At 34.3% G+C, this 12171-nt stretch overlaps 1 protein-coding gene and 1 long non-coding RNA gene across 8 annotated transcripts in view; one reads left to right on the forward strand and one right to left on the reverse strand.

Annotated features, from left to right (window-relative positions):
* The window catches only part of LOC142232068 (uncharacterized), a 53654-nt gene that overhangs the window by 16344 nt on the left and 25139 nt on the right, over positions 1 to 12171 (forward strand). The window lies entirely within an intron of this gene.
* Positions 6728 to 7301, reverse strand: LOC142232069 (uncharacterized). Its single transcript, XR_012721006.1, has 2 exons — positions 6970 to 7301; positions 6728 to 6910 (listed from the first exon to the last, which is right to left on the reverse strand). It is a non-coding gene; the product is annotated as an uncharacterized LOC142232069 (long non-coding RNA).

Here is a 12171-nt window from a genome sequence, read left to right on the forward strand (position 1 = left end):
CCCCCACATCTTTCTCACTTCCACGAGATTTTTTAGTTCTTAGCACCTTTTTCTGTAATACAAACATTGTAGAAGAAATTATTCAATTGTATGATTTTTTTTTATTTTAATTTTACCTTTTGCCGGACGGGGATTCGAACAGCGGACCACACAGTTTGTAAGGATCAAAGAAGTAGCTGATCAATTGCCCAAGGGAAAATAAAATGTTAATTTTGTAATAACAAGCAACAACCACCAACTTAATTCAATATCGCTCCCTGTTAAATAGCGCTCCAAGCTACTAAACACATATATGTTTATAGGCTATTTCTAAATTAATAAATGTTTGCATCCAAGCATATTATATTTACAAACATTTTATGTCCCAAACATAATATGTTCTAACATATTAACATATATGTCCCAAACATGTTATGCTAGTTTATGAACATTATATGCTTGCACTCAAAAATATTGTGTTTAAAAATTTGTGTTCCAAACATATAATGTTTATAGCCAAACATATGAAAAACAGTCTTTTTCATCCGTGTGGACATCACATGGAAGATTTCACTGTGACCGAATTTACTACAATATTTTATAAAAGTAATGTGGAAGCTAAGTATATATGAATGGGCAAATAACAAATAGGATGCTGCTGAATGATATAATATAATAAAACCTATTTTTAAGGCAACATTAAATACAAATTTGTAAAATATAAAGGCTGTGTATTGATCATTTTATTAAAAACAAAAACGACATTTTAAAATTTATCATTATTTTGTTGGTATTTTGTTAGATTAGGGTTTGTAGCCGTTAGGTTAAAGTGGCAGCGCGATTTAGTTTCAGTCTCACTTAGATTATTCAGTCCATTGTGATACCACATTAATTAAAAGTGCCTATTACATATGGGCACTTCTATTTTTAACCACTGAACCTTTTCGATTATTTTCTTCTGTTGAATCAACCAGATTGTTCTAAAAACATTAGCAGACTGCTTTAGTTAACGTTTTCCAGGTCCGCCAGTAATCTAAAGCTATATGCCCCTAAAATTCGCCTTATGCAAAATGCAGGACACTCACACAATACGTGTTTAATTAATTCCTTTTGTAGTCTATTTCGTGATACCACACGTGGTGATTTCTCTCTTATCAAGTGCTCCTCGTTTATATGTTTAGCTCAATGACAAGGGAGCACATTACGGTGAAACCCCTACACTAAAAAAAGCATGCCCGGTTCCAAAGATTTTGTCTTAAAAAAAGAAGTGGAGAATACAAACAAGTAAGGATACTTTTAAGACACAATTCTCTTTTAAATTTGGGTTTTGTGTACTTGCTTCTAGGAAGCAAATTTTAATTTTTCTCTTTTTCAGCTGATCAATGAAATTTTCAGCTTTTTTTCTTCATATGCTATCAAAGTTCTTTAAAAACGAGTGAACGACAACTTTATTTTCCAAATTAAGACTTGACTTCCAGTAGAAATTATGGTATGTTTCAAGTAAAAAACGTCTTGAAATTAGAGTGTTGAAAACAGGTCCCATATTTGAACGATTTTTTGCTTTGTAGTCAAGATGCAAAAAGACAACAAATTTAAAGACAATTTCATTAAATTTAAAGAATTTTTCTGAATTATTAAAGTCAAGTTGACCTTAGCCCAAACATTTTTTTCCTTCATGTTATGTGATACGCATTTTTAAGTCAAATCACTTAATTATGACAATACGACTTCATTGAAAAGTTTATCTACTTTTGGGCAAGGAAAAAAACTTTATATTAGAGAAATACGTCTTCTAATATGCTAAGCAAAATTTGCATTCATATTTTAAAGACATGAAATCTTTGACTTCACGACAATATTTTTTTTAGTGTAAGAGAAGCTTTGAACTACTAAGCATTGTTGAGATGGGATAATTCACCGCAGATAATCTTTTGTGGTGGTCGAATCTGGGATTGAACTCATTAATCTTTATATGCAAGGAGGGCATGCAGACCTTTGCACCATGGTGGATCCGTTTCGTTTTGGTATTCTAATATATTTTTAGCATTATTTTAATGCTAATTTAGCTGCACCACTCTTTTTAGATCTGGTCACACTGCATATCATACCGTACATAGAAACGTAAGTGGTGGGTTTATTTCAGTTCATTGGTTCATACGGTTATAACCAACAACATACTAATATGAGGCATTATGCCATGTAACATTTTCTGCAATACTATTTTCCCCTCCATATTCATTATAGGTGTTTAAGAAAATTGAGTTTCACTTATTGCTTACCTTACGATGTTTATTTGCTTTGCCTGTTTTCTTATGCCATTTTAAATTATTGCAAATTATTCTTTGTTAGCTTCTACTTTCCTTGGTTGGTAGGTACCAATATGGATGATCGTATTTACACTACGAATATTGCCATTGTCTAATAACATGCATGCAATCAGTGCTGGCGCGTAAAATTTACACACATACTCATCGCATATACAAATGTGCAAGCGACAAAAATTACTCTGAGAAATTGCAAATAAAATGTATGTACCTATGAAAAAAAAAAAAAAAACAATAAAAACAAAAACAATAGTGTACCTTTCGAAAGGAAAACTACATGCGAGAATATCTGTCATACATCTATGCGTCTCGTAACAACACTATCATCTCGCAATTAGTTGGATGGACTACCCTGCAAACATTTTCTATCGAATGTGTATTCAAGTAGTTTCGCCATGGAACATAAAACTTTCATAGGTGGTATCATCTTCTTGTCTAGTTAGTGTCCCCGTTCGGGAACAAATGTCCCACTATACGATAGCGCCCTCGGATAATCGAACCAGTGACTAGAAGAAGTCAAAAAAGCGATAGCTATTAAAAAAAAAAAATAAAAATGATGATCGCTTGCACCGAGCGTTGAACTCGGAACCTTTCGTTTTCAAGTCAGAGGCTTTCCCTCTGTGCTACCCACACTTGTCGCTTGATAGTGGCTTTTTACATACATGTACTCTCAATGAGGTTTTATTGAAAAATTAGCTACGTCGACGTAAGGAGTTTATATTTAAATTTTTGATCGCTGTTAGAGTCGAATTTGTTTCGAAACGGAAACACCCCAGGCGGTAGTTATCTTTATTGTTGTTGTGCTTTAGATATTACTATCAGGAAACTTCCTTCCGATTCGAAATGTGACATTTTGGCGAAAGACGATAAAACAAACACCCAATTGCTTGCAGGGCTATGGTGGCATAACCAACCACCATTTCAAAAATAAATCTAATGTGTGTTGTGGTATTCGTTTCGTGTATATGTGAGACCACCATATTGTAGTATAATTTAATTTGTTTTTTAACAGAGTAGGTAACGTGCATACACTGAAAAAAATATTGTCGTGAGGTCAAAGATTTCATGTCTTTAAAATACGAATACAAATTTTGCTTAGCATAGAAGACGCATTTCTCTAAAATAAAGTTATTTTCCTCGTCCAAAAGTCGATAAACTTTTCAATGAAGTCGTATTGTCCTTATAATTAAGTGATTTGACTTAAAAATGGGTATCTTAACATGAATTTGTCGAGTCCTAATTTGGAAAATAAAGTTGCCGTTAACTCGTTTTTAAAGGACTTTGATAGCATATGAAGAAAAAAAGCTGAGAAATCGAAAAATTAAAATTTGCTTCCTAGAAGCAAGTACACAAAACCTAAATTTAAAAGAGAATTGTGTCTTAAAAGTATCCTTACTTGTATTCTTCGCTTCTTTGGCTCGGAATCAATACCAATTTTTTTAAAGTAAAGACAAAATCTTTGGAACCGAGTATGCTTTTTTTCAGTGTAACAGTGAATTTGCATGTTTACTGATTGTTTTTTGCAATTCAATAGCGAAATTAATTTATTTTTAATTGAAATTTTTTCAATCACAAAAATTATAATATCAAGAACAGAATTAATTTGACATACCAAATATACTTATGCCGTTTGGATTTTCGGTTCTTCTACACGGATATAAGAAACGGAAAAAGCACAATTTTTGTTTCTTATATGCGTTGTTTTCTTATAGGCAATTATTGTGCAGAAGAAAAAGAAAGTATGGCGGTTTTATTAACTTTCTTATATGCATGTTTTTTTATATGAGATGTGCTTATATCCGTAACCCACTGTATTTCGAAAAGCAAGTCAATAATTTTCCCTCGAGTAGGAAAGTTTAATTTCGTTTGTGTTATGGTGAATTTCGACTTGATGAAGTTCGAGTTATGGAAGACGAATTATAATGCCAACCCATATAGTTCAATTAAAATAAAATTTGGAAGTTTATTTTTAGTTTAATTCAAAAATTTAACTAAATTAACGCAATTTAAACCAAACAAATAAAATAATATTATTTTGCAAACAATTAAAATAAGTTAAACTAATAAGAAATCAATAATAGGACTTCTTACTGAGAGCATATTTATGCTGTTCGAGAAAATTAAAATCGGCACTAGACGTTCGCCTGGAATGAAACTAAAAACTCAAGATATGTGATCTCCAAAATCTCGTACTTCGTCATTAACGCATTCTTAATGATTTACTATCGATCAATTGTGATTTGTAAGACTCTGCCTCATTTAATAATGACAACCAGAGAATGAAACCGCCGAGTCGCGCCGCCGATTTTAGCCACCACCGACGAAGCCGCAACCGAAAATCTAGACTCATCTCGACTCGAAATTATTAATAATTGTTGTACTTTTTGTCAAAATGTTTACATTTCCACCAACAATCCGTTAGTATTAAATTGCTACATTAATTTTGCAAAAATTTAGCTCGGAAAATTTGAATGAAATGTAAATGTGATTGTAAGATTGGTTGTACAACTAATCTCATTACCATTCGGATAACTTCAAATTGATTTTATAATGGATAATTGTCCGCCGCCAAATGTACTGATTTATGTCGGCTAAGCCGCCGGAGGCAAAAAATTAGTGTCAGCCGCCGCCGACAAAAATGGGCCGGCTTCATTCTCTGGTGACAACATATCTACATAGATTCGATTCCATGAAATAACAAATTCTTCAAAACCATAAATCTTAAATCTTCTCAATAAGAATATTATGTTCTGATTACAATCCTATTCATAATCATAAATTCAAAAATGTATTCCTGATTTTTTAACTTTTCCCTGGGCTTTCAAGGTCATTTATAAATACGATTAAAGCAAGATTAGAATTTTCCAACGTTTAGCCCGAGTTATTTCCAACCTCAACACAAACCATTTATTTAAAAATTGTAAAAGTAATTATGTAACTTAAACTAATATGACTGCTAAACTCTTATTCCTCTCACAGATGGTAACCGACTAAACTAATAGCCTGTTTCTGTATGTCGAACGAGCACTATCGATCGACTGAAATGCATAGAAACAACTGATTTTTGGTTATAAATTCAGCTGTTTCTTTCCATTTCAGCCGATCGATAGAGCTCGTTCGACATACAGAAACAGGCTGTAAATTGAAACAATGCTTGTTTGGTTCTTTGTTATGGTTCTAGAAAATACGTTTATATTATTTGGGTTTTGGATCACACCTGCTGCTTACTAACTCTCATTGAAATGTTGTTCAATGAGATTATTGTATTTTGTTGATGTGATTGCAACATTCTTATATATGATGTGTTTGGTTGCACATTATTGCCCAACTTCATGAAAATGTAACAGTAGCAAGCAGCTGATTTCGGGGGTTGCATTGTCGTTGTCTTGACCACCTTTGAATTGAGCATGCTTAAACAATTTGTTTTTGCTGCAGCGATAGTAACTTCAAATGCTGAAATTAGTCTCTTCCTTTCAACAGAAAATATTAAATCAAAATGCGAATGACTTACATTGTCCTCTCTCCTTCGAATCGATTGATGAGTATGTAATGGTAGTGTCTGATGATATTACATCGCCTTGTATTTTTTTCTTTTTTCCTTTTGTTTTTTCTTTTGCACAAGTTGACCTAAATTATTTGTTACAGCCGACCTACTATTATTTCGTAGTAGTTTTGGTAATGCAGTTGTCTCGGTCGATGTCGTCGTCTACTATAGAGAGTTTTGTTGGAAGTGCATTTCGATGTTTCGTGTAAAATATGTATGGCGATGGCCATATGTTGAATTGATGCTCGTTATTGTTGTAAAACTACCCAAACATAATTGTGATCATATTTTTGACGTTGCTGTCTATAATGAATATAACGGTTAGTTGCATACATATATGTAAACACATATATATAGGCTTGTTGCATTGATATAATATAGGTGTATGTGTGTGAATGAATGAATGGAAGAATGAGTGGGGAAGACTCAATTTGTAGACAAATGTCTAGCTAGCATTGTTATTGGCAAAAATAACGTTTGTGGGAAAAGCGTATTATACACTAGCATGTTTACATTCACTACTATGGCTTCTTAAAATCAAAGTTTTTGTATGTAAATAAAATCGTTTTTTTTCTCTATTCGACGGTGGTAGTCCGCCCCAGAGTTCTATAGTTAACTTTTCCAATAATTATGAACGATTTAGAAGTATTAATCGGCTGAGCAGATTTAAATCAACAGTGAAGTTTCTTTCAATTGAACTGGAGCCAAATCACCGCAGTCGAAATAGAGTACTTCGTCGTCGTAATGTAGTTTACGCGAATCACCGCAGTCGTTATCGAATTGTTTCTACTCGAAGTTGAACACGACAGGTAGCATGCTATCGAAAACGAAATATGTAGTGATTTTTGAGCAGAAAAAAAGGTAAACAAAAAGAAACAAGTAGTTGGTGAAAATGGAAGTATTATTTATATATTTTGGCAAAATACATTTAAGAAAATATAATATTACTTGCATTTAGGGAAACGGAAGAAAGAAAGGAATGCTCAGTAGCCGCTTCAAAAAAACTCACTTTTCAAGAACATATTTAAAAGCTTCTTTTGACAGACGAAAGCGTCTTTTAAATCTATGGATGTTAAAAACACAATTAGTTAAAAGCACTCACTTCAAAATAGAATCACTTACAGGCAATGCACCTCAGGCAAACGACTGATTTTGTCTCGAATGTTTTTCCTTATTAATTCCACTTTGTACTCATCCTCTGAATCCGAAGACGAGGAAAACAAAAACACATGGATTCATAACAAATTTTACACATATACATATTTTGATCACAAAAAGTTATTTTGAAATCATCTTTTGCTACAATTTTCTTATTACCATATGTTTACAGCAATGTAAAAAAAAGTAGTAGACAAAATAAATTACGATCGAATGCGGTGATCCAAAATTTTACAGCGATCGAAATGTTTCTCGATACGAAACATAACTCGATGACGAATGCGGTGATTTGGCCCCTGTTCCAATTTATCATTTAAGGGAAAATGAAATAAAAAGTCATTTTTTTCAACTTTCCCGGAAAAACTACATTTTATATGGTATACATTTTATAACATATTAAATAAAGATAATAATAATAATAGTCTAATGCAAAGGCATTAATGCTTAAAAAAGGAATCTCCGATAAAATTTGAATAATAGATTGAGTTTTAGAACCAATTTCTACACTTTCTAAATCTGTGGATTCAACTTTTGTACCTTCAATAAACACCAGCAATATAGGTATACTTGAAATCAATATATTCCTTTATGGCCGATTATATCGTTGTTGGAACTTAAATTAAAGGTATTAAGATGACGAATAATCCTGTATAATTGGATCTGTGATAAGTTAAGTGGTTTAAAGTGCAAATTTTCGAAAAAATCATGTTTTACAGTGAGCCTTTTCCGCCGGAAAAGTACAAATCATTGAGTATCATAGTCGTATAGACGATACTCTAACGTAAGTAATAAGACCAACTAGAAGAAACCCGGCCGAAAATGACAAAGTTATAAGCAATTGAGTGAACAAATCCGATGTCAAATCATGCAAATATGAGCCACTCACCCACACAAAAATGCTTTTTTGTGTGGCCGAGTGGTATTTTCGTGTGGGTGAGTTGATCATATTTGCATGATTTGACATCGGATTTGTTTCAATGGTTTGTACTTTGCCGGCGGTAAAGGGTCACTGTAAAACATGATTTTTTTTAATTTGCCTTTTTGCATCGATATTTTTTTAACCTCTTAATTTATTACAGATCCAATTATACACGATTCGTCAATTCAATACCGTCCATTTAAGTATCAACAACGATATAATCGGACATTCCTAACTCGAGTTATAATTTGTTTAGTGAAAAAAAGAGCAAAAAACTAAAAATAACGGGATATCTCAAAAACTGTTCCATAAAAAACTGTATTGTAATACTTTCCATGTGTTATTGGACTCGCGATGACAGAAAAATACCAAGTAAATTGGGTTGAATGTTCTCAGTTATTCTTTGTTTCGTTTGAATTTCTTAGTCTGACTATTGTTGGTATTTTATTTAATTACTGCAATGATTTTTTATTGTTATAAATTATTTGTTCCAATTTTTGTTATTGTTAGAGTGTGCAATCAACATCTGTGAGCGGATTTTAATTTAAACTGTTCCGATTTTTGTTTTCATGTTTTTCTCATTGCTCTTAAATGTCGTCTTTTTCTTGTTTCATTTGTTCGATGTACATTGTGTTTTTGGTTTTGTTTATAATATCAAGTTCGAAGTTCCAACATGCCGCATGCCCTATAAATCTATTTTCCTTTTTGTTGTAGTGATGAAAGGGGGATGAAAGAAAGGCTTTTTAATCAAAAAACTGAAATTCTTGTCTGCTTGGAATGAATAAAATTTAAAATTTCGTTTAGGGTAACCACCATTCTGTAATGGCAAAACAAGAGCTAATGCCAAGGTCTATCTACACGAGAGAGAATTTAAACATACTTTTAAAATGCTCAATATTTCGCAAGGAATAGTCAAATGTGGATTACATTCAATAACGTGAATTAGATTTGATTAATACAGAGATTGTAAAATTAAACAAGTATATACAGTAGTAAGTTGAATCAAATATAATAGTTTACTTTGAAAACTCTTCGTCGTAGCGGGTTACTAGATGATATATAGAATTTCAGGAGGTTTGATGACAGATATTCTCCCAAGCAGATCAGTTCAACCAGTACGCTTCCCGAAAATAAATTTAAAGATTCTACGTATGAAGACTAGATCAGATTCTGGATTTTTAAGAACCAATTTTGTTTGAGATTTAGAGACACCATAAACATATCGTGTAAATGATTAAATAAAGCCTTGATTTTAAATCTAAAATCTGTAGATTTTTACCGCCATTATTTAAATGTTAACGAGGAGTAAAATCTGGAAATTTTACTTTCAGTTTCAAGCAATTTTTATGATCAGTGAGCCTGCTATACCCTCAAGAAGTGAAATCGGTCTATATCGATGCCTTATCAAATGGACCGGTAAAAATAAATGCGATACAGATTTTTGAGGGTCTAAAATACCAGTATATTTACATTTTCGGGCAAATCGGATAAAAACTACGGTTTCTAGAAGCCCAAGGAGTTAATTCGGGAGATCGGTCTATATGGGGGCTATACCAAAACTTGGCTCGATACACACCATATTCGGCTGACATATTTGTGGTCCTAAAATACCTCTAGGTTTCCAATTCCATGCAAAGTGGATAAAAACTACAGATTATAGCAGCTCAAGAAATAAATTCGGGATGTAGGTCTATATGGAGGCTATACCAAAACATGGACCAATACTCACCATTTTCGACACACCTCTTAATGGTTCTCAAATACCTCTAGAATTTCAATTTTAGACAAATTGGGTAAAAACTACGGATTCTAGAAGCCAAAGAAGTAAATTTGGGAGATCGGTCTATATGGGTGCTACACTTAAAAATGAAACGATTCACCCCATTTCCGACACATCTATTTGTGTTCTCAAAATACCTCTAGATTTTCAATTTCAAGCAAATCAGATAGAAAATACAGTTTCTAGACGCCCAAAAGAAGTAAAATCGCGAGATCGGTCATTTTCGACACACCTATTTGTGGTCATAAAATACCTCTTGATTTCAAATTTCAGCAATAGTAAATACAGTTTCTAGAAGACCAAGAAATAAAATCGGGAGATAGGTCTATAGGGGCTATACTGAAAAATGGACCGATACGGACCATTTTCGACACACCCAAAATACCTGTAGATTTCCAATTTCAGGCAAATCGGATTGTAAATACAGTTTCTAGACGCCCAAGAAGTAAAATCTTGGAGATCGGTCGATATGGGGGCTATACCAAAGCAATTAGACAACGAAATGTTTTTTCAACCAACGGTTTTTTGTTGAATTTAGTTTTATTATTGTTGTTTTGAGATACCAGAGATGCAGACGAAGTCGATGGAGATACCAGAGATGCAGACATGGGTAGGCACCGAATGCGAGAGGAGGTTTCTACTGCCTCAAAACTCACCAAAGTTGAACCTATGGTTATTGCGAGAGTCACCGAGATCTGTGAAGAGGAAATTCTTGATGACTCGATTGAAACGGCTAATGTGGCGGTTGTTGAAAATCTCGATGGTCCTACGGATCCTCCAGATAAATCTTCACCATTGGAAGGCTGCTTGTGCTGTCCGTGAAGAGGAAATTCTTGATGACTCGATTGAAACGGCTGATGTGACGGTTGTTGAAAATCTCGATGGTCCTACGGATCCTCCAGATAAATCTTCACCATTGTAAGGCTGCTTGAGCTGCCGTAAAAGTTCTCCTGATGAAAGGGGGCATAGATATAGTTCTTATTCAAGAACCATATGTTTATAGAAACAAAATATGTGAATTAAGTACTCCGGGGTTCAAACTATTGCAGTATACTGGTAAATATGTAAAATCGAGCCTGTATAATTGCCAAAAATAAGCTTAACTTGTTTCTGCTTCCTTCAATGTGCAATGCAGACACTGTCGTTGCCAGCTTAGAATTAGCCAAATGCAAATATTGGGTATCTTCGGTCTACATGGGACATCATAGGGAGATGCCTCCATGTGCCGTTAACACCTTAGTTGAAAACAAAGACAAAACTCATTATGGGATGCGACGCAAATGTACATCATAGTATATGGGGAAGTGGTGACCTTAAGAGGAGAGTCACTCCTAGAGTTTATTTTGTGTACTAATTTGGTAGTTTGCAATAAGAGAGATGTCCAACCTTCGTCACAAAAAAAAGGCAAGAGGTTTTGGATGTCACCTTGGCCTCGCAAGAACTGAATGAAATGATATCTGAGTGGCAGGTTTTAAGTGACATTGCTTCATCAGTTTCAAATTTGATGTTCATACCAGCGGCTCAGCGGTCATTTCCTATCGAGGAGATTGTATCGGAATCTAGAATAAAATGGGCGTTAAATAGCTTTGACAACTCCGAATGTTGATCGAGATATACTTAGGCTGTTAAACGAACTTCTAATGAAGAAACGTATTTCAGCCACACTAGGACAAGCAAACATACAAAGGTATGTGAACAGAGGCACTCCCCAAGGAGGAGTTCTATCACCTCTTCTTTGGAATGTTGCTATAAACAACCTTCTGGTTTCCCTAGAAAACGAAAGGATAAAAGTGGTGGCATACACAGATGATGTGGCGCTGGAAGTCAGGCGAAAATGCCCATCTACAATCAGAGATATCATACAGAGAGCCCTCCGGATGACTGAGAAATGGGCGAAAGAGAATGGGTAAATTCTGCAAAGGCAGAACTAATCATTTACTGCAAAGATCGCTCAATTCCCATGGTTAAGCCAATATCCTTAGGGGTTTTGAAATTCCCTTTGGTGACTGTGCAAAATACCTTGGCGTTATTTTGGACAGGAAGCTGAACTTTAAGCTTAATATTGAAGAAAGGGCGAGGAAAGCAACGGTAGCTTTGTACTCATGCAAAAAGGCAATAGGAAAAAAGTGGGGCCTAAAACCCAAAATTGTGCATTGGCTATACACTGCAGTGGTTAGACCTATAATGCTATATGGTGTTGTAGTCTGGTGGCCGGCACTTCAGAAACCGACTTCTTTAGATAAAGTTCAGCGTATGGCGAGCTTATGTATCTCAGGCGCATTTAGTAAGACAGGAACAGACTCCCTTAATGGCATGCTACATCTATTGCCTTTAGACATTTTGGCCAAACAGTCAGCTGCAACAACGGCTGCGGTTGCGCGAGCTATCGCTGTAGTCGGAAAAAAGTTACGGTCACAGTTCGGTCCTCAAATTAATCCCAGATGTGCCTAACGTAGTGGATTACACT

Source organism: Haematobia irritans, chromosome 3, assembly GCF_050003625.1.
Source record: "Haematobia irritans isolate KBUSLIRL chromosome 3, ASM5000362v1, whole genome shotgun sequence".
Classification (NCBI taxonomy): domain Eukaryota; kingdom Metazoa; phylum Arthropoda; class Insecta; order Diptera; family Muscidae; genus Haematobia; species Haematobia irritans.